We start from the raw sequence: 24,371 nt of genomic DNA on the forward strand, positions 1-24,371 counted from the left end.
TTTTGAGAGTGAAAAGGGGTGCAGATGACACCAGGACAACAGGCTTGAACTGCAGATGTCCTGGTCCAACAGGGACATCTGATCCCTCTGTCCATGATGATTAAGGTGCTCCAGAGGCTTAAGTTATTGACTGCCTTATAGATCAAACTGCAGTCTGCATCCAATCACAATGAAAAGTGGAATGGTAGAGTGCTGAAGGGCTGGGTCAGGCAGCAAGTACCAGCAAGGACAGTTTCTTGCTAATCTAAGAGAAGAGCTCTGTCTTAGTCTCTGATTCCACCAGTTACTGTCACCCCAGCTGAACTGAGTCTTATGTAATTGGACTGAGCTTGAAGTTCAGGTTTCTGTTACTATGTAGCCTTATGTCCCTGGCAAGGCACAGATGGTGGGGCTGATGTACAGCTGCAGGGAAATGATTCAGGCTTGCACTGACTTGATACAAAGTGACTTAGCTCCAGAGAACATCCAAGAGATTTAGAGCTTTTTAATCAACTAGTGACATTTTCTTAACAGTTTAATTGAGCAATTGGTTGATAGTTTAGAATTCATTCTCTCATTAAATCATTTAAATGAGTCTCCAAAATGGCAGCCACAGGTGGCCATTGTGTACTTGGCGTGTAGCTAGTACAGTGGGGTGTGTGCTCAGTCCTGTCCAGCTCTGCAACTCCATGGACTATAGCCTGCCAGGCTTCTCTGTTCAAGGGATTCTCTAGGCAAGAATACTGGAGTAGGTTGCCAAGCCCCTCTCCAGAAGATCTTCCCAACTCAGGGATCTAACCCACATCTCAAGTCTCTTGCATTTGCAAGCAGCTTCTTTACCACTAGCACCTCTTGGGAAGCCCATAGCTACTATAGCTGTGGATCTCAATTTTTAAATGTACTTAATTAAATTTTAAAACTTATCCTTGATCCAGTTATTGGAAACTGGATTTAGGGATCTTTGATACAATTTGGGTATGTGAATCTACTATTTCTACTGCCAATTTTATGGCATCTAAGTACAGACCAAGTATTACCAATGAAAATTTGATGTCCTAATTGAGATTTGTTGTAAGGGTAAAGTACATACCTGATTTTAGAGACTTAGGACCAGAAAACAGAATGTATCTCATAAATATATTAAAATAGCTTGTTAATAATTTCTTATATGGCTTACATGATGAAATGATAATATTTTGGAGTAGTGTTAAAAATTATTAAAATTCATTTCACCTGTTTATTTTTGCTTTTTAATGGGTGGGGCCTCTAGCAAATTTAAAACGATGCACATGGTTGCTTTCTCCTTTTAATGGGTAGCTCTGATTCAGGTGTTGATTACCTGCAGTGTCTCCAGCTCTGAGCTTACCACAAACAGGCTTGGAAGCAGCGAGGTTCCTGCCCTGGTAGAGCCTAGGGTTCCTGTACGGAGGGTGGAAAATAAACAGATACACACAAATAAGCAGCATGATTCAGATTGTGGTGCTGCAAAGCAGTTATGCAGGATGATGCTGGACTGATTGGTGGAGGGAGGCCACGTTTAGAGAGAGTGGTCGGGGAAAGCCTCCTGGGATAAAGGGATGAATTGGCCTGAGACCTTGGAGGATGAGGAATTGCTGGGGGGATCATAGAAGGTTTCTTGGAAGAGAAGATCTTTGAGCTGAGCCCTGAAGGGTGGGTAAACTGTGCTTCTTTAGTTCATTCAGAAAGACTTCTTGGGCTACTGGGTCAAAAGGAGGATGTAGAGAAAGCGCCTGGCTTGAGACCAGGCTTGGCAACTCGGAAGGCTCAGCTCCAGCTGGGCCAGGGGCCAGGCCATCAGCCAGCACATGAGAGAGTCTGTTGGCAGATTCACCCTCCTGCAGCCAGCGGGATGTTCAAGCTAGGAATGTGACAGGGTGGCCCTTCCATAAGACTCCAGACGCTTTCAGTTTTGACAGCCGCGTATTCACAGCAGAATACGCAGTAGATTTTTAAACTGTGGTTTGTGTCTGGCTCGGTTGTTCTGCCTAACCTTGGAAAGGGGTGGAACGCACTGGGATTGATAGTTATTGTGTCCTCTGCTCTCTGAAGTCTCAGCAGAGATTGGGAAGTGGACTGAGAACCAGCATTTGTGATGGACACACATCATAGGCCCATCTGTAAAGAGTGGCTCTGTAAGCAGGTGCCGTGGAACTGGTAAGACATCACCCCCAACTGGGTAGATCAGACTGAAATGGAACAAACAAAAATGATGAGAGGTGGCAGAGTCCTTAAGGCCTCTCCAGGGACTCAGCACTGGTCCTGTCTTGCTTCTTAAGAAACGGTGTGTGTAATGATCAATCGCATGGGTTCTTGAGGCAGGTCTTAATCCTGCCTTGCCAGTTCCTAGCTGTGAGAACATGGGCAGAAAGCTAAACCTATCAGAGTCCCAGCTTCCTCTTTGCTGATCACACCCTTTACATAATGCTAACTGACCTCCTAGGACTGTTATGGGGATTAAGCAATAAGATATATACATAGAGTCTTGCTTATAGAAAGTGCTTAATACATTATAGCTATTATTATTATTGGTATCATTTTCATTATTCCCTTTTTCCTTTCTTTTATTCATTTTAAATACCATATAACAGCAGAGTTAAAGGATCAGCTCAGGCCCATGGCTCACTGGTTAGTCTTTTGGGGATACTTTTTCTGATAATCAAGAGATCACTACTAACACTACTCTGAGGGGAAATAACATAGTCTTGGCTCTCATGGGCTTCAGGCTCTGGCAAACCTATGGAAATCACAGCTTTCCTCTGACAGTATTCTCACATTTCCAGTTCTCACAATTTACAGTGAAAATCTGAGGGGCTTTTGTGTCTAAAATAAGCAACTTGGAAGTAGAATTACAGGGAGGCATCTTCACCTGAATCATTTTGTTGGCAATGATTGCCCCGCTGCATTCTGACATTTAGTGTTCCCGAGGTTCTCAGCCAATTCAGAGAGTCGTGGACTCCGTGCCAGGCAAGGAAGTGCAGGTAGTATCAGAGTGTTTATTCAAGTTCATTTTAACTTTGGCTAAAGAATAATTGAATGATGGCTTACCATGTAGCGGAAAAGCGTGGACAGAGCAGTGGGTTTGCATCCCAGCTCTGCGTGGTCTCATGGGTAACCTTGAATTTTGCTTAGCTCTTTGAATCTCGGTTTCTTTATCTGGGAAATGGAGAGAACATCCAACCTTTTGTTGGAGGTTAGAGATGGTCTAGGTAGAGTACTCGGAACTGATAGTGTGGTTCTTGGTGAGCGGAGCCGTTGGCGCTGGTGGCTGAATTGTTCTGTCTCAAGAGAGCATGTTTACATGTGGAGGGTTGAGATGGCTCAGGCCAGGATACTGGGAAAATGTAAATTCCACGCTTAGGTAGGTCATATCGTAACAGGGTAAAAGTTCTTTGGCCAGAATACAAACAAGTGAGTGTTCCAAGAGTTTCTTATATCACCATTTTTTCTTTCTTCTTCTTTTTTTAATTTTTACCTCTAGACAGTGAATATTTACATTGCTTGACTAATATGTTTGGAACTTTGAGAGTACTCTCAGAACTCTCTTCCTGACATCTCAATGTACTTGAATACTTTTACACACATCTTGGCTTAGAATCAATGAAACAAAACTTGTGTTTACAACACAGTTGTAAAAAATGCCAACAGAGGGATGAGCTATGGGGTGGTCAGCTCAACCTCACCAGAGAGAGCTGCCTCCACCAAGCAAGGCTTCCTCCATACCGGGGTTGTTTGTCCGTCGTATTTGATGGTTACTAGGTGTGTGTCGTGCGTGTTTTACATATGACTGAGGGAATAAAGTCCACAAATGCCAATGCATGACTAATAACAGCATAATTTCAGTTTGATAAGTGCCATTATTAATTATTCATGGTTCATTTCCAATTCACATATTGACTCCTCCCTTCATATCTGCTCTATATGTTTACAAGGCTATTTCCTTGTAGGCTCACATTTTTTCTTCAAACTTTTGTTTTGTATTGGGTTATAGCTGATTAACAAACAATGTTGATAGTTTCAGGGGAACTGTGAGGGGACTCAGCTGCATACGAACATGTATCCATGCTCAAACTCCCCTCCTATCCAGGCTTAGGCTCACATTTTATTTGTTTTTTTATTTTATTTTATTTTTCCCTAGGCTCATATTTTAAGTCAGTTTATTTTCAAAATTTAGAAAGCCAAGTTTGTTCTAAATTACACCTTTGTCTCTTCCTGCCCACGTAGAGGGGTCATTATCTGTATTGATTCTGTTGCACGTAAAAGCCAAGTATCAAGTACTGGACTGTGTAATGGTGGTCAAAGGGCAGGCCTCAGAGGAGGAAGAAAGACCTTCCTTATCACAAATAAACTCTAACCTCACTTGGATTCAGGTTCCTCATTTGTAAAATGAAAGGTTTGAGCTAGATAATTTCTAAGATCCCTAGCCAAAAGGCAAAGGATCCATGGCCGAACATGAGTCTGCTAACTAATCATGCCGTGGGCCTGAATCCCATGTTCATTGGTGACTTTTTGTGGTAAGGGTGTGTCCCCCTTTCTTAGGTGTATGAAGCAAAGACTAATCGATGCAGAAAGCTAGCTAGTGTTTTGCTTGTTTAGTCACTGATTCCAGAATAGGAAGGGATTCTTGGGGAGAACAACATCCTGCGCTCTGCACCTGCCACCTGAGGACCACAGGTTCCCAGTCGGGAAGGAGACTCCAGCCTGTGAGCTGTGGTGAGCACATTAGCGAAAGGCAGCAGAACGTGGACGACATGCCTGGTACAGTGTGCAGATGCACAAACAAGGAGCCCGTCCCTGCCCACAGGGGGTTTGCCCTGTAATGCCATCTTGACTGCTTTTGCCTCTCAGCCCCTGTATCAGTAAGTGCGTCTAGAAGTTAACTCCAGGGTTAATGCCTCAGATGCATATCAGCTTGTACTGAGGCAGGGCTGGAAGGGGCCCTGGAGGTAGGTCAGAGAAAGGAGAAATCTCTGCAGAAGTCCTGACAAGAGTCAGTTTCAGTGGGCTGTTTATTGGCTAGGAACTGGCCAAAATGCTTCTCAGAGATTGCTTAGACTGGTGATAGGGAAATGAAAACTCTGACAGTTTCATCCTATTCTTGATGTGAGGTAGCTTGAGAGTGAAAAATGACTTCATGCTTGTCACCTGCAGTGCTTCCCTTGCCAATTTTTTTTTAGTAGCCACTTACAAATAGAGTGTTTATTGAATATTCCACCCCAAAAGAGACCAACTTACCACCCCAGCCTGTGGGAATGTGCTCTTGAAAAAAATCTCTCTTCTTGTTATATAGTCCTATGAACTTCAGTTAAATTCAGTAACTCCATGTTTGAACCCCCAGAGTGTCCGGCTAGTATGTCAATAAACATATTTGACAGTTTGGTCTCAAGATGGTGAGGGGATTGGAAAGGTAGAATTTTCTACAAATACATACTGCTATGTGCCTTGGCTCTCTGCAAGCCAAGGTAACCTAAATTAGATAGGTCAGCTCACTTGAGCAAGGATGTATAGGAAGTGTTGCTCTCTAGAATTAAATCTAGAGCCATTTAGTTTTGGAAAACTAGTTCTGCCTCTTCATGGCTTCTGGTTCTCTCCACGCAGGGCACAGCCAGCCTCAGTAAACAGAGCGTCTAGGGGGAAGGAGGTGATCCATTCCTCTGGAGCCTTGCTGCCAATACAATGTGATAGTTTTTAGCCAGGGCCTGGAAGGAGCCATAAAGTGCTTTAGATGTTAAGTTTTCACCACTTCTTTGGGTGAGGGTTCCTATTTTCTTTGTCATTGGTCCACTTCACAAGACCTATAGTGTAGCAGGAAGAGTGTACTGCAGCTTTCTAAAGGTGCCAACATAGAACATTTTACAACAAGGGACCAAGGAGAATCCTCTTTTGCTAAGACATACATGCCTTGGTGTTGTAATAACTGCACCCCCTGGGCTGTAATCTCCTAGAGGGCAGACCAGCCTAATCCTTAATTGCCAGCAATTAACTAAATTGTCTTGCCTATTCTGGGAAGTCAGAGGCCTGTGGGTGGATTCACTGATGAAACACCAATGCCTGGCCTCTGGTAGGTGCTCAGAAAAGGGGTCTCCAATTGGGTTGATATGACAACTTATTAGCAAGGACCACCTGTGTCAAACAAACATGAGGTCAGTCTCAGGAACTAGGCCAGCTGAGTCAAGGCAAGTCTGTTAAAAGTTCTGTTCTATTCTTTCTGTGTTTACAGGCAAATTGATTCATTTAGCAATCACTTTCGGTAAGTCCTTTGTCAGCCAGGTAATCTGCTAAATGCCAAGGACACTGACATGAGAAGTACAGTCTCTTCCTTCTAGGAATGTAAGCTTTCATTGGGAAACCCAGAAAATCAATAGTTCAAAGGTTTGTAATAATGGTTGTAGTAGAGATAAACATAGGTTTCTCAGAATACACCAGAGGAGGAAAGACACCTTCACCAAGATGTTAGGATAAAAGAATTTATCCACTGGAGTCCTCTGCCAAGAGTTTGGAAGAGGAAAGAAATGAGGACCAAACATTATAGAAATCCAACCAGGAAATTATTAGGGAGCTCAGTGAGAAAGATATGAGAGAATGAGGATCTGAGCTAGGGTGATGGCTGTGGAAATGCTGATAAGTGGTCAGATCTGATCCATCAATGATGAGGAACATTTGATACAGTTTGTGAGATCTTTTTGTGACCTTCTTTATCGTGAGCTTATTTAATCATTTATATTATCTTAGAAGTCATCATATACCTTACTTCTTTTCTAAACTTTGCTTTGGTAAACTCTAAGACATATACGTTCATTAGAATTGTTCCTTGGAAGGTCTGGAAACCCTCTTGAATGGGGAAACATCATGACTGCCCTCAGTGGAATTCTGGCATCAATGTAGCTTTCCTTGGTTCTAGTCTTCAATCCCAGGCTACTGCTGATTAGTCCATAAGGAAAAAACAGTTGGAAAGTTTGTGTGCACGCACAGACAAAAAAAGAAAAAAAAATCTTAATTCTCAGAGGTTAATGCAGATTGTCCTCACGCTAGACAAAAAGCAGGTCTAAAAATTTTAGAGATTCAGTGGAATTTTACTCACCAGGTGATATCTCGGAACCAGTGAGGGTCTCTTTTCTGGTGTGAAATAAATACTTTATTCAAGAAACAGCCTACTGGGGAGGGTGGGGAGGAAGGGATATCCATTGGCCCTACTGTTTAACCCCACCTCCTTGGCCTTTGAGGTTACTCTCTGAACCCCTAAGGCCAGCTCACTCTTCTGGCCTAACCCCTTGAGCTTGTAGAGAGAGAAATTGAAACCAAAGAGGTAACAAGGCTGGACTACAGATCTCCTGATTTCCAGTCCAGTGTGCCTGTATAAAACTTTGGCCTTCAGTGTCGCATTCTGGTCTATGGGGACTGAACTCAAGCTTGCAGCCAGCCTTTGGGCTAATGAGAGCAGTAAACTCCTTGGTGGGCATAGTTGGGCACACCAGCACATTGCCATGGCTGCATGGTGGGTAGTCTGGTGGCAGGAACTCTGCTAAGTATCCGACATGAATCACTTCCTTTAGTCTTCAGTTTCATTTGTCTGCCCCATTTCACATTCAGAGGTTAAGTAACTTGTCTGAGGTCAGCGTGCTTTGCAGTGGACGGGCAAGCATTCTCAAACACAGGTTGCCTGGACTTCAGAAACCTCACTTTTAATTAGTGACCATCATGTTTTCTTTTGTCTCATCTTTCCATACAGTGTAGTTCAGAGGAGCTGGGTAACCAAGGATTTGGTTACAGTGAGTTAGTGGGTTTTAATTTTTGTTGTTGTTTTTTAATTTGGGAAATATTTAGACATTGAACTTCATGGACTCTAAGTTACAAGTCAGAAGGTGCCCTTGAGGGGAAAAAGGATTTCTTTCATCACTGCCAGGGCTGTGCTGAGAATTCTTTTCCTGATTGAGATTTCTATTTTTCATTCATCAGACAATTCTCTCCTGCCATTTGCAGACTGAGTGTCTTAACTGTCTTAAAATGCTTCCAGCTGAGTAATGGAGGACCTCTGCAACATTCCTTACATTAATGATAAAAACTCCAGCATTATGCCATTTCCTGTCTTACTTTCTTCTTTCTCTCACCTTTCACCCACTAAAACTTCTAATAAAGTGATCAGATTTGACTAATCTCCAGGCATAGAAATGTTATAATGACACAAAGGGGAAGAAAAAGGTATGTTCCCTCAACCCACTCCATCAGCTGAGAAGAGATTGCAGAAGGGAGCCACCGTGTTCTATAGAAAGAAACTTGGGCATAGATTTACTTGATCAGGATTCTTGTTTCAGGTGCCTTACAATTCTGTGACTTGATCAAGTCACTTAATCTCCTTGTGCCAGGCGTTCCCCACTGGGGAAAGGATGATCATGGGACAGTTTGATGGTGTTAAAGAAACAATAGGTAGATTTGATTTTGCATAAAACATGAAAAAATTCAGTTTTCTTTTCAAAAGCAGTAACCAGTGAGTTCTTTACCCACTGGAAATCCAAGTACTGGAGAAAAACACCACTACTACCACCACCTATGTGATTTCTTCCTTTGCCCAGCAGCAGTGACCTCATTGGTATATTTTGAGCCTAAATCCAGAGGCTCTGATCTGAAAATGACAGAAGATCATTTCTCCTCCTCTTACCAGAGACTGAGAACTCCTGTCCTATAAGAACTTGCTTTTTGGCTTTCTCTAACACACTGGGGGCTGAAAAGTGACTGACCTACCCTTTATTCCTTTACTGAAAGAGTAATTAAAACAGTCATTCATTCTGTAAATCCTTTCGGGGTGCCTGCTTCAGACAAGGCATGGAATGGCTGCTATGGGGGCTGAGAAAGCCTGAGAAGCTGCTTTTGGCCCCAAACCTTCATGAATTCTAGCTATCATCTTTAAGCCTGTTGCTTTGGTTTTCTTCCTCTGCCTTCCCTCCCCTAGATTCTGTGCTACCAAGTGTTATAATGAACCAAGTCTCTAGGAAGTAGACTCAGCAGGTGCTACAGTTTTGATGGCCCTTTCTCAAGTAGCCAAGACTCAGTGGGAACTACGGTCCAGGCCAGGCTCTCACTCCATTGCTGAGAGCCCGAATGTGCCCGAGTGTGACACGTTGGAGGAGGAGAGTGGGGCATAGAATTGCTGACAGTACTCGGGTGCAATAAGGGCCTCGCAACCCCATGAACACTGACACATCAGACTGGGTAAGCTATCCAAAAGGCACAGCAGGGAAAAAGGAAGCTGGATGGGGGAGAGCTGCGGCTCCTGGGTCTTCCCACTGAACAAGTGTCAGATTTGATGACAGTGATGAGAACGTGCTTTCTCTCTCCTCCCCTGAGCCTCAGCCCCAGGGCTCCCATAATTGACTGTGGTGGGTATGAGTTACGAGTTCAGGGAGAGGGAGGCCCAGTGGAGTGACTTGGCACTCCTCCGCGCTGACACAGAAGCCGCCAGGAAGCTGGGAGCCAGGCGCTGCCTGGCCTTCACGGAGGGCAGGCGGAAGCTCCGTTGGGTGCACTCACTCATCAGGCCCCGCTCCAGACTTTTATGTGCTCTGACCTGCAAGTTTGGTCAAGTACCACCTTGCTGGAAGCCTTGTCAGTGGTTTCTGAGGTGAAAGAACAGCAGTGAAATTGAGAAAACATTTGGTTTGCCTCAGGCAACTGGATTTAGGTGAGAAAATGCCAGTCCCATTCCCGTTGGCCCAGGGATTTTGGACCATATTTTTCCCAGAGGCTGAAAGGCATGCTTTCCCCCCATCCTGACCAGAGTAGCTGTTTGCTGAATATTTCAGAGGGTGATGATGGTGTTTAAGAGCTGCCGCAGTTCCAGTGTTTTTGTTGCAAAACATCCCTGCCCTCCCTGCCAAATGTAAGGTTAGAGTTCAGGGAGAGAAAGGGAAAAGAGTGGAAACCCAAGTCAGACACTTTCCCCAAAGGCCCACCTTTCTCATTTCTCTCAACCTTTTGGGGACCCAGCAGAGGGGGTCTTCATCCAGACCTCTCCTCATCAGAGATGTCCTACTGCTCGCTGACTTAACCCATTTTGAGCTCATTTTAGGTTTAAAAATGTCAGGTAGCCTCAATAGAGCATAGAACACTTGTGCAGACTTCATGCATTCACTCCTGAAGTTGTACATTTATCTTTTGGTAACAGGAGGAAGAGAAGACACTGATTTTTAGCCCAACCCCATTTGATTCATAGTGCTCAAGCTTACCAACCTAACAAGCAGCAGTTTCTTGATTTCCAGGATTTGAGACCTTGACAATAAAGAGGTTTACAGATGCTGGAAAGATTAAAAGCAGAAGCTACCAAAGTATTGAGAAGACCTCAAATTGAAAAAAGAATAAAATGCATGAAATTAAAACTTTGCGTACCCAATTCTGAATTTTTATGTACTCACCCCTCCCCCTCAGGTTTTTTCCACTGTGATCAACTCATAACATTAGGGTCCATGGAAATTAGAAACAAAAGCTATTGCCATTTATATTTAAATAGCTTAGAGAATAAGACAATGTGTGCAGTGGAGCTGAATAGTCACTGGAGAAGTGTTTCTTCTCATATGACTACAACTTTCACAATCATTGCTCATGAGCTGTGGAATTAAGTGGTACATTATATAAAGAAGTAAGATACTTTTGATATTTAGCATATCACCCCATGTCCTCTGCTTGGAGAAATAATGAGAATGACTGCCCTTTCCTTTGCCAGGCTTTGCCTCTTTTTATATTAATCTCAGCTGAATTGAACAATTTCTCCACTCTGTAAAAAATAATGCTTGTCTTTGTATTCACTTGATATACAACTTGAGGGCATCCAATTTTTGCAAATACAGATCTGGGAATATCTTGAATGATTTATACACAGAGTTGCAGGATTGGTCAAAGAGAATCAGAATCTATTAAGTGATTAACACTTTAAGGTAGAATTGTCATTTTGGTAGTTATCTAAAACTTCAGCTCTATTAAGGGCAGAATGAGGTGTAATTTTAAATGCTCAACGGATTTTATTAATTATCTTGCCTTGGCTTTCCAATTGCTTAGAGGACAATTATTCAAAAGACAAATACATGTAGAATGAAGTCATGCCATGATGTTTTTAATGCTGTGATAATCTTGGTCCCAGAGTGAAGCTGGAGGGAATTCTGTGCTGTCCCAATTTAATCCCTGCCTTAAGATTGCATTTAATCAAAAGTGTACATTTAACCCCAGGTGGCATGCAGACAGTAGAATTAGTTTTAGGTACTTTAGAATTCCATTTCCTTTTAATACTTTTAAGCAATCAAAATTGTTTTCGAATTTCCTCTCATTGCTTGCACTACTTGTCCTAAAGTTTAAAATAGAAGAACCTGAAACCCAGCATAAAAAATGTAAGATTCTTTGCCATTTAAGTATCTAATGAGTGTATATCACGGGCTTTTCTTTCTGCCACCTCTAGTTCATGTGCTAGGTGCATCTGTGTGTTTGCATACACAAACACACACTTTTCTTCTTCTTCTTCTTTTTTTTAATAAAAATTGAATTCTGTTTTTATGCACTGGAAAGCAATTTGGCATGCCTAGGAATAGGGAGTTATTTTTTTCCCAAGAGGACAAATTACAGTGGTCTCAAAAGACAGATATCTTATATTTGAATCAAATATAATGTGTCATGCCTTCAAGGGATTTTAAGAAAGTTTAGGAAGTGACACATCAATGGGAAAAAGAACCTAAAATCTTCTGAGGTTATCTTTCCTGGAAAGGTAAAGCAAAATATATATTGGGTTGGCCAAAAAGTTCATTTGAGTTTTTCCTTAACTTTTTGGCCAACAACAATGTTTTTATTGAACATAGGGGAAAATACTATTGCTTGTGGGTATTATTACTAGTGCCTAGGATGGGCGGTCTTGAGTTTAGAAGATAAGTGTTCCTTAAAGGAGTATGCCCCAGCTTGTTTTTTTCTTATCAGTTTGGCACCTTTTCTCATTTTGCTTTGAGTTGGTTTAAATTATTTTCTTGTTCTTATATTCCCCCTCTGTAACTGCTTTTAAAACCATGCTTCTACTGTGTGCTTTGCTTGTGGACAAGTTGTTGACCATTTGCATATCAGAGATGCTCTTTATTAATCTGGGAGAATGCTTCCTTTAACATTGTGGGATTCATTGACTTTAACCCTGGGCCCTTGTAGTTTATGAAAGACTGCTAGTTTCTGCAATAATATTCCAGGTTCTTGTCCTGTGTCAACCAGTACTTCATTCATGTATGTTTATCTATTTCAATTTAGACACTGTCTTTTGTTCCTTCCAAGAGTTAGATTGGTATTGTGGAAGAAATGGCCCCATCTCAGAAGATAAAAGTCTGTACAGCAATAGATTTCAAGTCGGGGATTAAACCAAGAAGGGTTCCATGATACCTTAAAGTATGTAGAAAGAACCATCCTATTCATTGCTAGTAAAGTAAAAACTCTTGTGCTGTCATCTTCCTTTTGTTGAACTCTGAAATACTGTATTACGTTTGATGGAGTTAAGCATATTCCCTTTTTAGAACTCTCTCCTGTTTAAAATTTCCTGCAGTTTTTTTTAATAGCTAGAAGACCTAAGTGAAAGTGAAGTCGCTCAGTCATGTCCGACTCTTAGCGACCCCATGGACTGCAGCCTACCGGGCTCCTCCGTCCATGGGATTTTCCAGGCAAGAGTACTGGAGTGGGTTGCCATTGCCTTTTCCGATGAAACATACCTAATAGAAAATATATTAATTCAATGTAAAAATATTATCTACCCCTCTACACCTATTTATTGAGGGCCTATTGTCAAGCATTGCCCTTGATACTAGGAACACTAAAACTTAGTTTCTTTCTTTCAAGAAAGTGGGGAAAAAAACATGCAGTTCAAATTCAAGGTATTAAATCCTGTATGAGCCTGCATGCATTTATATAACACAATGTATTTGGAGCTTCACAGCAATAATGTTATCTACAGATGAGAATATAGAAAGTTAAGATGTACATGGTTTGCTCAAGGCAGCCAGGCTAGTGATTGGTGACATTCTATCAAGAACTCAGGCAGCATACGTTCCCAGTTCATTATTCTGCACTGCCTGTCTGTGACATAGTCTAGCCTAACTCTTGTCTGTTTGCTTGTATGAAGAATACATGCTAGATACTTTTACATATAGCTCCAGAAATAGCCTCCTTGCTTTTTTAATATAAACTAATTTAATGTGAAATTGTTTTGCAAAATTTGTTCCAATATGCTATCCTTTTTTTCATGGAGTTGCAGAGGTGGTAATTGGTATGTCCTAAGCTGGATTAACTATATCTACTGTTTTCTAATACAGTGTTCCACACCTGCTGTTACACTAAATAGCGTTTTATGCCCTTTGTTATTGTTCAGTGGCTAAGTTGTATCTGACTCTCTGCAACCCCATGGCTGCAGCATGTCAGACTTCCCTGTCCTTCACTATCTCACAGAGTTTGATCAAACTCATGTCCATTGATTCGGTGATGCCATCCAACCATCTCATTCTCTGTCACCTCTTCTCCTGCCGTCAATCTTTCCCAGCATCAGAGTCTTTTCAATGAGTCAGCTTTGCACATCAGGTGGCCAAAGTATTGGAGTTTCAGCATTGGTCCTTCCAATGAATATTCAGAGTTAATTTCGTTTAGGATTGACTGGTTTGATCTCCTTGCTGTCCAAGGGATTCTCAAGAGTCTTCTTCAGCACCACAGTTCAAAAGCATCAATTCTTCAGTGCTCAGTCTTCTTTGTGGTCCAACACATCTGTACATGACTATGGAAAAACCATAGCTTTGACTCTATGGACCTTTGTTGGCTAAGTGATATCTCTGCTCTTTAATATGCTGTCTAGCTTTGTCATAGCTTTTCTTCCAAGGAGCAAGTGTCTTTTATGTCATTACCCTTGTCTTATGCTTGAATGCTTCATACTTGGTTTCCTTTCTATCCTAGGAGTCATTTTACAATTTCTCCTCTATTTAAATGACATTGAACCTGTGGTTTTTATATCAGTATAGTTGAAAGAACAGAGTCTTCCTCAAAGCTCCTTACTGGACCAGTTTGTAGTGGCTGGAATCACAAGAGCATTGTAAAAATGGTGTTCTGCCCAAGGCCTCATGCTTTAGAGGGCCTTACTCCAGTACTCTTGCTTGGAAAATCCCATGGACGGAGGAGCCTGTTAGGCTGCAATCCATGGGGTCGCTAAGAGTCGGACACGACTGAGCGACTTCACTTTCACTTTTCACTTTCATGCATTGGAGAAGGAAATGGCAGCCCACTCCAGTGTTCTTGCCTGGAGAATCCCAGGGAAGGGGGAGCCTGGTGGGCTGCCGTCTGTGGGGTTGCACAGAGTCGGAAACGACTGAAGTGACTTAGCATGCTTTAGAGGGCTCGGTGAACATTTTTTTCAGCTGAGTTTTTGTCCCTATCAGCTGAGGAGTTGTTGGGGTCTAGGAAACATACCCACCCTGAACCTGTGTCTTCTTCTAGACCATTTTCCCTGGTAAGCTGGAGCCCAGAGTTAGTTGACCAGATGACTGGGAACCAGTTTGCATGACCTGTGTCAATTTCTTTTCTTATCCATCCACTGGAGGGCGAAATGCACTCCTGGTATACCCACCTCTAGGCCTCGAGGGATTGCCATCGGCATCTGTGGCCCATGGATAAGCCAAAGTAGAGACGCATAGTGTTTTAGGACCTTTGCATTAGTTATTCACATCTTCCTTGAGACATTTATATGACTAACTTCTTATTCAGGATTCTGTTAAAATATCACATCTTTCAAAGACCTTTCTTGACTGTTTTACCTAAAATAGCTCCCTCCTCCATAATCACTCTGGACTACCTTATGTTATTTACTTTTTGCACCATTTAACATTATGGAAATCTATTACATAATCTTTTATTTATTTCCATTATTATGGCCTAACTTCCAGTAGAATGGAAAGCACCTGAAGGCAGGAAATTGGCTATTTTGCTCACTGCCATTCTGTAGCATTTAAAACAATGTCTGCCACATAGTAGGTACTCAATATAATATTTTTGGAGTGAATAGATGAATGAAAGAAAAGGCCTTGAAGGTGGAGAATAAATTTTACTGCTTTAATTGGATGTAACCATTTTCCTTTTCCCCTCTTACACGTCATTTTAGCAGGAATGGGGAGGGGAAAAAACAGACAACAGTTTAGGAAATTAAGTGTGCAAATAAGAGTGGAATAATTTGAGGGAATAAATATGACTTTAATTCTCTCAAAGTGAGTGATACAGTTACAAACATAATGCCATGAGTTTTTCACAAAACGAAATAAAGCATGATTAAATTAATGACACATTTAAAAACTTGGGATTCTCTTGGAGAAAGCCAGCTAATTATAGAGTTTTAGGACGGTTGAGGTTTTTTACTGTGGCCTGTGTTGTCTTCTTTTACCCTGTTCTAAACATATGTGCGGAGAAGGCATTGGCACCCCACTCCAGTACTCCTGCCTGGAAAATCCCATGGGCAGAGGAGCCTGGTAGGCTGCAGTCCATGGGGTCGCGAAGTGTTGGACACGACTGAGTGACTTCACTTTCACTTCTCACTTTCATGCATTGAAGAAGGAAATGGCAACCCACTCCAGTGTTATTGCCTGGAGAATCCTAGGGACGGTGGAGCCTGGTGGGCTGCCGTCTATGGGGTCACACAGAGTCGGACATGACTGAAGTGACTTAGCAGTGGCAGTAAACATATGTGCAATGTTTATTTCACAACTTTCTTCTCAGTTACCTTTCAAAACTGTATGATTCCTCATAGTCCTGACCTGATGATTCTCTAATATAAGCTTCTGATGCCTACAGTCATTAAATAGGATTCAGTGTGCCTATCTCAAAGAAATCAAGTGAAAATTCTCCTGCAGATAAACAGTAATGCTTATTTTGTTACAAATATAGTTCTTTTAAATGGCAGAATTTGATTATGGTTTTTTCAACAAAAAGAGTGACTCACATCAAATAACAGTGTCAGTATTTAGTAACACCTTGATTATTTGTTAGTGACTAGATAGCCCTGGGTGTTCTTTGGAAGGAATGATGCTGAAGCTGAAGCTCCAGTACTTTGGCCACCTCATGCAAAGAGTTGACTCATTGGAAAAGACCCTGATGCTGGGAGGGATTGGAGGCAGGAGGAGAAGGGGACGACAGAGGATGAGATGGCTGGATGGCATCACCAACTCGATGGACGTGAGTTTGAGTGAACTCCGGGAGTTGGTGATGGACAGGGAGGCCTGGCGTGCTGAGATTCATGGGGTCGCAGAGTCGGACACAACTGAGTGACTGAACTGAACTGAGATAGAGGAAGATTTAAAGACTGGAGCATCCTTACCTGAATGCAGACTTTCACTGAATTCTCTAATTCTTTTCACTAATTAACTCTGATTTCTTAATCAGTATTTGAGAAAACTTTGGGGATATGTTGGCTTCAGATTTTAAGGTTTAGAAGTAGCTTGTCAGTGCTAAATCATCTCCATCAGTCCCTTATGCCCAAAGGAAAAAAGTGCATAGCCAATATTCCCTTAAGTAGGACTTTTTGTTTGTTTTCAAAGTCAGAAGAAAACCGAGGAGAGAAATCCCTTTGTGCTCCGTTTCCCTGTTTTGTCAAAGCTAATAAAAATTGTGAAATATGGAAGCACACATATTTATTTCCTGGCATCTGCTTCATCGAGTCATAGAAGTAGTAATATAATTTACTGTATTCCTTTCTAAATATTCATCTTGCATCTGCACAGAATGACTTAAGGTCATCTGTCCACAGGAGCACCTGCCTCACCTCTGTATTGCATTTAACACGAACTTTTTATTTTCAGACAAATCAGAGATAGACCGCATACACAGATAAATATTTCAAAGCCAGAAGAGAGAGAGTGGAGAGAGCATTTAGTCTGTCTTCTATTATTACAGATAAAAGAGGCCCATGAAGATTTTACAAGGTCACACAGGTGGCTGGTGGAGAATCTGAGATTATAAACCAAGTTCCCCAAATTCCAACCCATCTTCTCTTATTTACCCATCTTTCTCAATATTGTCTGTGTTATAACGTACATTAAAACCACCTAAGGTACTTTTTATATACTATGTTTATCATTATTGCTTTTAAAATATGTTATAATTTAGGCATTTGTCACATTTGATATTATAGGCTTATATAATAGTAACCAATGGAACATGTTAAAGGAAATTTAAAATCGTTTGTATATATAACATACTTGCATAGGTCAAAAGTAACAAGATATTGAAGGGTCAGCAGTAAAAGGTTTCCCTCCTGTTCCTGGATCTCAACCCAACCACCTAGTTCAACCCCCACCCCCGGCCCCCAACCAGCCAAGAAAGCAGCCAGTGTTATCAGAGTTCTCTGTGTATAGCCATGACCTCAGAGAGGTGCAAAACTTGTATCTTTTTTAGTCTGTGGTACTTTCCTTTTTTTTTTCTTTCCATCTTAGGCTACATCATGGAGACTATTCTCTGTCAAGATATAAAGCCCATTTCATAATCTTTTATGGTTGCATTGTACTCCACTATGTTGATGTGTTGTTATTTAGTTAATTAGTCTCTATCAGTATACATTCAGGTTGTTTACTACTTCAGTTATAACTAGAAGTGCTTCAGTAAATAGCCTTGCATTTTGACATGTGTTAATAAAAATGGAGGACAGCAGAAATTAATGTAACATTATAAATGAATTGTACTTAAATAAAATATTTTTTTAAATGTAAGGTAAATTTCTAAAACCTGAATGACATCTTCTTAGGATTTCTGTAGGTCATGTCCAGTTACTTTCCACAGAGTTGGATAGATTTACATTCCCGTCCCATTATGTGAGGATGACTGTTTTACGTTCCTCACTGTCTTACGAAGACACTGTAAAATGTCTTCAGTATTTGGAATGTTTATATACAAAAGGTGAGATGTGAAAAGCTTTACCTTGGTGTGGGTTTGATTTGCTTTTTTGTATTTATATTCATGAGGTTAGGCATGTTTTTATATGTTAAAGAAACTTGATTTATATTTTCAGCTATTATTGTACTATTCTCTTTACCTGTTTTCCTATTGCTTTTTCTCTTACTGAATGTAGGAACTCTTTACATCTAAGGGAAAGAGCATTTTATCTATGGTTGTTGGTGCTGTTGTTCAGTCAGTCAGCTGTGTCTGTCTCTTTGCGACCCCATAGACTACCGTACGTCAGGCTTCCCTGTCCTTTATCATCTCCTGGAGCTTGCTCAAACTCATGTCCGTTGAGTCAGTGATGCCATTCAACCATCTCACCCTCTGTCATTCCCTTCTTTTCCTGCCTTCAATCTTTCCCAGCATCAGGATCTTTTCTAAAGAGTCAGCTCTTCCAAACAAGTGGCCAAAGTATTGGAGCTTCAGCTTCAGCATCAGTCTTTCCAATGAATATTCAGAGTTGATTTCCTTTAGGATTGGCTGGTTTGATCTCTTGCAATATCACGAGTCTTCTCTAGCACCACAGTTTAAAGGCATCAATTCTTTGATGATCAGCCTTCTTTATGGTCTAACCCTCACATCCATCTGTGACTACTGAAAAACCATAGCTTTGATTAGATGGACCTTTGTCAGCAAATTAACATCTCTGCTGTTTAGTATGTTGTCTATGTTTGCCATAGCTTTTCTCCAGGGAGCAAACATCTTTTAATTTCATGGCTGCAGTCACCATCTGCAGTTATTTTGGAGTCCAGGAAAGTAAAGTCTGTCGCTGTTTCCACTGTTTCCCCATCTATTTGCCATGAAGTGATGGGACCAGATGCCATGATCTTCGTTTTTTGAATGTGGAGTTTTTTTGTGTGTATGTGTGTGTGTGTTTTTTTTTTTTTAATATTTATTTTTGGCTGTGCCGGGTCTCATTGCTCTAGGTGCAGTGAACAGGGCTACTCTCTAGTTGTGATGCATGGGCTTTTACTTGTGGTGGCTTCTGTTGCTGTGGAGCACGGGCTCTAGGGCCTGGGGGCTTCGGTAGTTGCAGCACATGGGCTCAGTAGTTGTGGTGATGAGCTTAGTTGCTCTTGCCAATTGGGATCTTCCCAAACAGGAATCAAACCTTCATCTCCTGCATTGGCAGATGCAGTCTTTACCACTGAGCCACCAGGGAAGCCCAAATGTTGAGTTTTAAGTCAGCTTTTCACTCCTCTTTCACCTTCACCAAGAGGCTCTTTAGTTCCTCTTTGCTATATGCTTTTCTAATTTGTCTTTACCTTGTTTATGAAGTAATTTTTGCCATGCCATATTTATGATTTAGTTGAATTTATCAATTTTTCCAAATCACTTTTTTGATTTGTATTATACATAAACATCATTCACTCTCAGGTTATTTCTTAAAATCTCCTAAAAAAATCTGTGTTTCTTATGGTACTTTTATGGGTTTATTTATTTACTTTTAATATGATTCATTTGGAATTGATCCTAATGATTAAGATGTGGGAATGGTTTAAATCTTATTCTTCCCCCAGTTGTTTGGTGTTTCAACATCATTTATAAAGTACTCTGTTTTTCCCCATTGATTTGTGATAGCAACCTTATGACATAGTCTAGTCTTGCATATTTTCAGTTTGTTGACTTTCCATCCCATTCAATTGATACAGATATTTATGTTGGTATTTATTTCAGTCATTAGCTTTAATATCTAAAGGGAAGATTTTTCCTCACTATGGGATGCATTTTTAAAGTGATACTACATATTTTTTTCAGTTGAGGCATAATTAACTTTTAAAACTATAAAATTGTACATCATTGTGATTTGATATATTTGATCTATTGAAAGGATTTCTCCCTTCTAGTTATTTATAACTAACACATCCATCACTGCCCATATTTATCTTTTTTTGGTGAGAACATTTAAGTTCTACTCTCTCTTAACAAATTTCTATTGTACAATATAGTGTTATCAGAATGGTCACCATATTATTCCTTAGATCCTCAGACCTTATTCATCTTACAGCTGAACGTTTATATCTTTTACCAGCTTGTCCCTATTTCCCCCATTACCCCCAGCCCCTGGCAGCCACTTTTTCTATATTTTTTATGAGTTTGACTTTTTTTTAGATTCCATATGTAAGTAATACATGCCATTTTTGTCTTTCTTGTAATACCACCATCGATTTTCTGTTTCTGTTTTGTGATTAGCTATATAATGGGCTTCCCAGGTGGCACTAGTGGTAAAGAATCCACCTGCCAATGCAGGAGATGCAAGAGACGTGGGTTTGATCCATGGGTCAGGAATATAACCTGGAGTAGGAAATGGTACCCCACTCCAGTATTCTTGCCCCGAAAATTCCATGGACAGAGGAGCCAGGAGGGCTACAGTCCATGGGGTCGCAGAGTCGGACTTGACTGAGCACACACATACTGTCCATACTTAAATAATACAGATTCATAGGATAACATCCTTTTCTCTGATAGGTGACAGATTTCCTTCCTCACGTATATAGTATCAGAAAGTTGGTAAATTCCAAAATCATGAGATATGAGTTCAGCTGAGACTGTGTAGGTAGGCTTCCCATAATCATCCATTAGCGTGCTTCGCTTGACATATCAAACTAACAAAAGCAAACATGTTTCACCAAAGATCCTGGAGTGGCAAACGTCCACTATTCATGTGGACCACGTCAGCAGTAAGCTCTGCATAGAGGGAGGGATGTACCACACATGTGGTGAAATTAATGGAGGCTAGACTGATCAGGACTGAAGTTTGTTTTTTTTTTTTAATTCTGACTTTAATGTAGATTCATAATATATAGGAAATAGAACATTTATAAGTTAAACCAGTGAGGGAAAGCACACTGTTTTCCTTTTCTCCTGGGCTGGCTGTAGTTTTATGAAACTAAATTTCTAAGTGGCTTTTCTTTGCGTTGGGCTTCTTGTCAAGAGGTGAAACCTGTATAACGCATTACATCTGAGTTTCTTTTTTTTTTTTTTTTTTTTAAGGTCTCAAGGACAGACATATGGATAATGGTTTAAAAATATAAATATGGTCTTTCCAGTCATAGAAATCTTCTGCCCCAAGAGGTGCTTTTCCCGCTTTCCCAAAAATGTAGGGCTCAGGACTCATAAAGCACCAAAGCAAAATACATGGTATTTGACACTAAAAAAAACCCCAACTGTGCTTTTCTTGAGTTTTGCAGCCCTGTGATCAGGCAGAGTGACTTATAGTCAAATGTAGATGCCAACTTGCTGTGTTACCTTCTAGCCACTGAATCCTGTAACTAAGCGTTTTTGTTTGGTAAAATTACAGAAGAGACGGTGCTTGGTGAGATATTTTGTTCTATTTTCATACCTATAGTTCATTTAGGAAAATGACTGTCACTTGCTTTTCTCATATACTTATCCTATTTATCCATTTTTTTGTGTGTGTATACATAGGGAGAAATACATACAGTGTCATTGTAGAGACAGCTATTCACCCCTACTCCACTGTAGACTTGTCCTGAGCTTGAGTCATTTCATTATTGGGTCCACACGAGATCTAATGTCTGATTTGTAAATACATAGACATTGGCAGTTCAGAATTTATGGCGGCTCTCTTAGGAAAGACCACCACCAATATAGGGTTAGTTTGAAAACCATTCTGTCCAAATGGATCTTACCAAGTGTTCAAATATGAACTAATTCAATCTTGTTGGGGTAAATCTTATAGACAGTTATAAGAATTTATAATTGTTAAATTAATAAATAATAATTATATTATTATAATACATAATAATAAATGTTATATATTATAAACATTTATAATAAATATTATAATGTCTTTTAGACATTTATAAGAATTATAAATATAACTTGCATAGTCAAAATTTTCATGAATGATCTGTTTAGTATAGTGATAGATCCTGCATCAGATGTCATTTATGAAGATAACATTTTTATGAAGTGAAGAGCTGTAGAATACTTGCTAAATATTCTTTGGTAAAATTAAGTCCTTCAGAGGCAAAGATTATTCTTAGTCATCTTTGTATTCCCAGCCCAGTGTCTGGTATTGAATAGGCACTTACTGCATATTGAATGAATAAATGAGTGAAAGAAACTCATTTCTTAGATTGTCTGAAATAGATTAAAATGTTTCCTTGAAATAGACAAAATACATGCATGCCCATGCTTGCTGCTCTACTTTAAGAAGGAAGTTGATTTTGTTCTGTGGTTTTGGAAACATGATCACTTTGGAAATTAGTCTCTGTTAAAAAAATTATATACATTTTTAATGACACATTAGTTTCAATGTGATTTCTGAATAGCAGTTTCTTGAAATAAAGCAAAAACAAAATCCCTGTTAGCTTGCCTTGGAACTATTGTTCAATAGTTTAAAGAAATAATTTGTAATACCTTTTATTTGGGCTTCCCTAGTGGCTCAGATTGTAAAGAATCTGTCTGCAATACAGGAGACCTGGGCTCAATCCCTGGGTCAGGAAGATCCCCTGGAGAAGAGAACAGCAATCCACTCCAGTATTCTTGCCTGGAAAACTTCTAGGGACAGAGGAGCCTACGGGGTTACAGCTCAAGGGGTTGCAAAGAATCATACACGACTGAGCAACTAACACAACACATCTTTTTTTATTTAGTGTATACACGTGTGTCTGTGTGTATGTGCATGTGTGTAAGTGATGTAGAATGATTCAGTGCCAGAGAGTCACTTGGTATAGATTAATTAAAACAGTAACAGAAAACTTTCATTTTCCAGAATATTATTTTCATTTATTGACTTTGTACTCATAATTTTGCTTAAATAACCTATCAGAGAAGGTACTTATATGATGTTGAGCTGTTGATCCTACTCATAAATAGATCTTATATTTATTTGCTAGGCTGTGTGATTCTGTTTGCCTTGTTAGTGGTATAACTAAGAATTCACTATTTAAATTCATCTTGCACACCAAATTGTTATTCAGTCACTAAGTCATGTCTGACCCTTTGCAACCCAATGGACTGTAGCCTGCCAGGCTTCTCTGTTCATGGAGTTTTTCAGGCAAGAATAATGGGGTGGGTTACTATTTCCTTCTCCAGGGGATCTTCCCAACCCAGAGATCAAACCCACATCTCCTGCGTCTCCTGCATTAACAGGTGGAGTCTTTACCACTGAGGCACCAGGGAAGCCCTCCGATATTTTGTTGAATAATATTTTCCAATATGAGAATTGTAGAAATTTATTAGTTGGGCTTTTGGCCCTAGTATCCCTGGGTTGGGAAGATCCCCTGGAGGAGGAAATGGCAACCAAATCCAGTGTTCTTGCCTGGAAAATCCCATGGACAGAGGCTGGTGGGCTACAGTCCATGGGGTCACAAAAGAGTCAGACACAACTTAATGACTAAACAACAACAAACCTTGTTTATAGCCATGCATTTTGAGCGTATTCATTTCTCCTTTAATATTTCTTCTCCTCCAGTAATCTTTGAAATAGGAAGGAGAGGTTTTAAAGTCATTATTGAATGGTATGGGTATAAAATCACAGTAGTGGACAATAACATCTCTGTCACTCTGTTTTTAATTCCTTTATGGAGAATACAGATAAATGGTGGAAGGAAGCATTTTAGAATAGTATGACTAAATTAGCTATGGAAAGAAGAAATTAACAAAAGAGAATTTAGGAACAAATTATAGAATGCCACCTGGGCTGATATTGCATTTGAGATGCTCTGTTCAAAATGAAATATGCTTATTTTTATGTTGCCATAATGATTTCCTGTTTTTAAAAATACCCCCATTCATACCCATATCATTTAGGTTACAAATCTGTATCAAACTCAGAAGTTCCCTTATGTTTAAGCATAAGCTGAGGCTAAATGTTAAGACGTTTCTCAAACGTAGAGGTTTTGAATTTTGGAGCTGGCAGAGAACCTGTGACTCAGGAAATTGAGTGACGATTCCCACTTTATTCCAGAAACAGGCCTAGTAGAGCTTTGCTTTTCTGATTACCCAAATAGTGCTTTTCCCACCACTCTGTTGTGGATAGACATTTTTAAAAAATTTGTGATCCTAGAGCATTTGATCCCTGGATAGTTTGATGTGTAATCCTAGAACATTGAAAATTTTTATACAAAATTTGGCCTATGGGCCAAATCCAGCCTCCCGTGTGTTTTTATTCACTGTTTTATTGGAACATCAGTTCAGTCGCTCAGTCGTGTCCAACTCTTTGCGACCCCATGAACCGCAGCATGCGAGGCCTCCCTGTCCACCACCAACTCCCAGAGTCCACCCAAACCCATGTCCATTGAGTCAGTGAGGCCATCAACCATCTCATCCTCTGTCGTCCCCTTCTCCTGCCCTCAATCTTTCCCAGCATCAGGGTCTTTTCAAATGAGTCAGCTCTTCGCATCTGGTGGCCAAAGTATTGGAGTTTCAGCTTCAAAATC

At 40.4% G+C, this 24,371-nt stretch overlaps 1 protein-coding gene and 1 long non-coding RNA gene across 6 annotated transcripts in view; both read left to right on the forward strand.

Annotated features, from left to right (window-relative positions):
* Positions 1-24,371, forward strand: part of PCSK5 (proprotein convertase subtilisin/kexin type 5) — a 521,444-nt gene that overhangs the window by 69,051 nt on the left and 428,022 nt on the right. The window lies entirely within an intron of this gene.
* On the forward strand, positions 1,291-22,792 carry LOC129650152 (uncharacterized). Its single transcript, XR_008713618.1, has 3 exons — positions 1,291-1,650; positions 2,050-2,154; positions 22,369-22,792. It is a non-coding gene; the product is annotated as an uncharacterized LOC129650152 (long non-coding RNA).

This window comes from Bubalus kerabau, chromosome 4 (genome assembly GCF_029407905.1).
Source record: "Bubalus kerabau isolate K-KA32 ecotype Philippines breed swamp buffalo chromosome 4, PCC_UOA_SB_1v2, whole genome shotgun sequence".
In the NCBI taxonomy this organism is placed as follows: domain Eukaryota; kingdom Metazoa; phylum Chordata; class Mammalia; order Artiodactyla; family Bovidae; genus Bubalus; species Bubalus kerabau.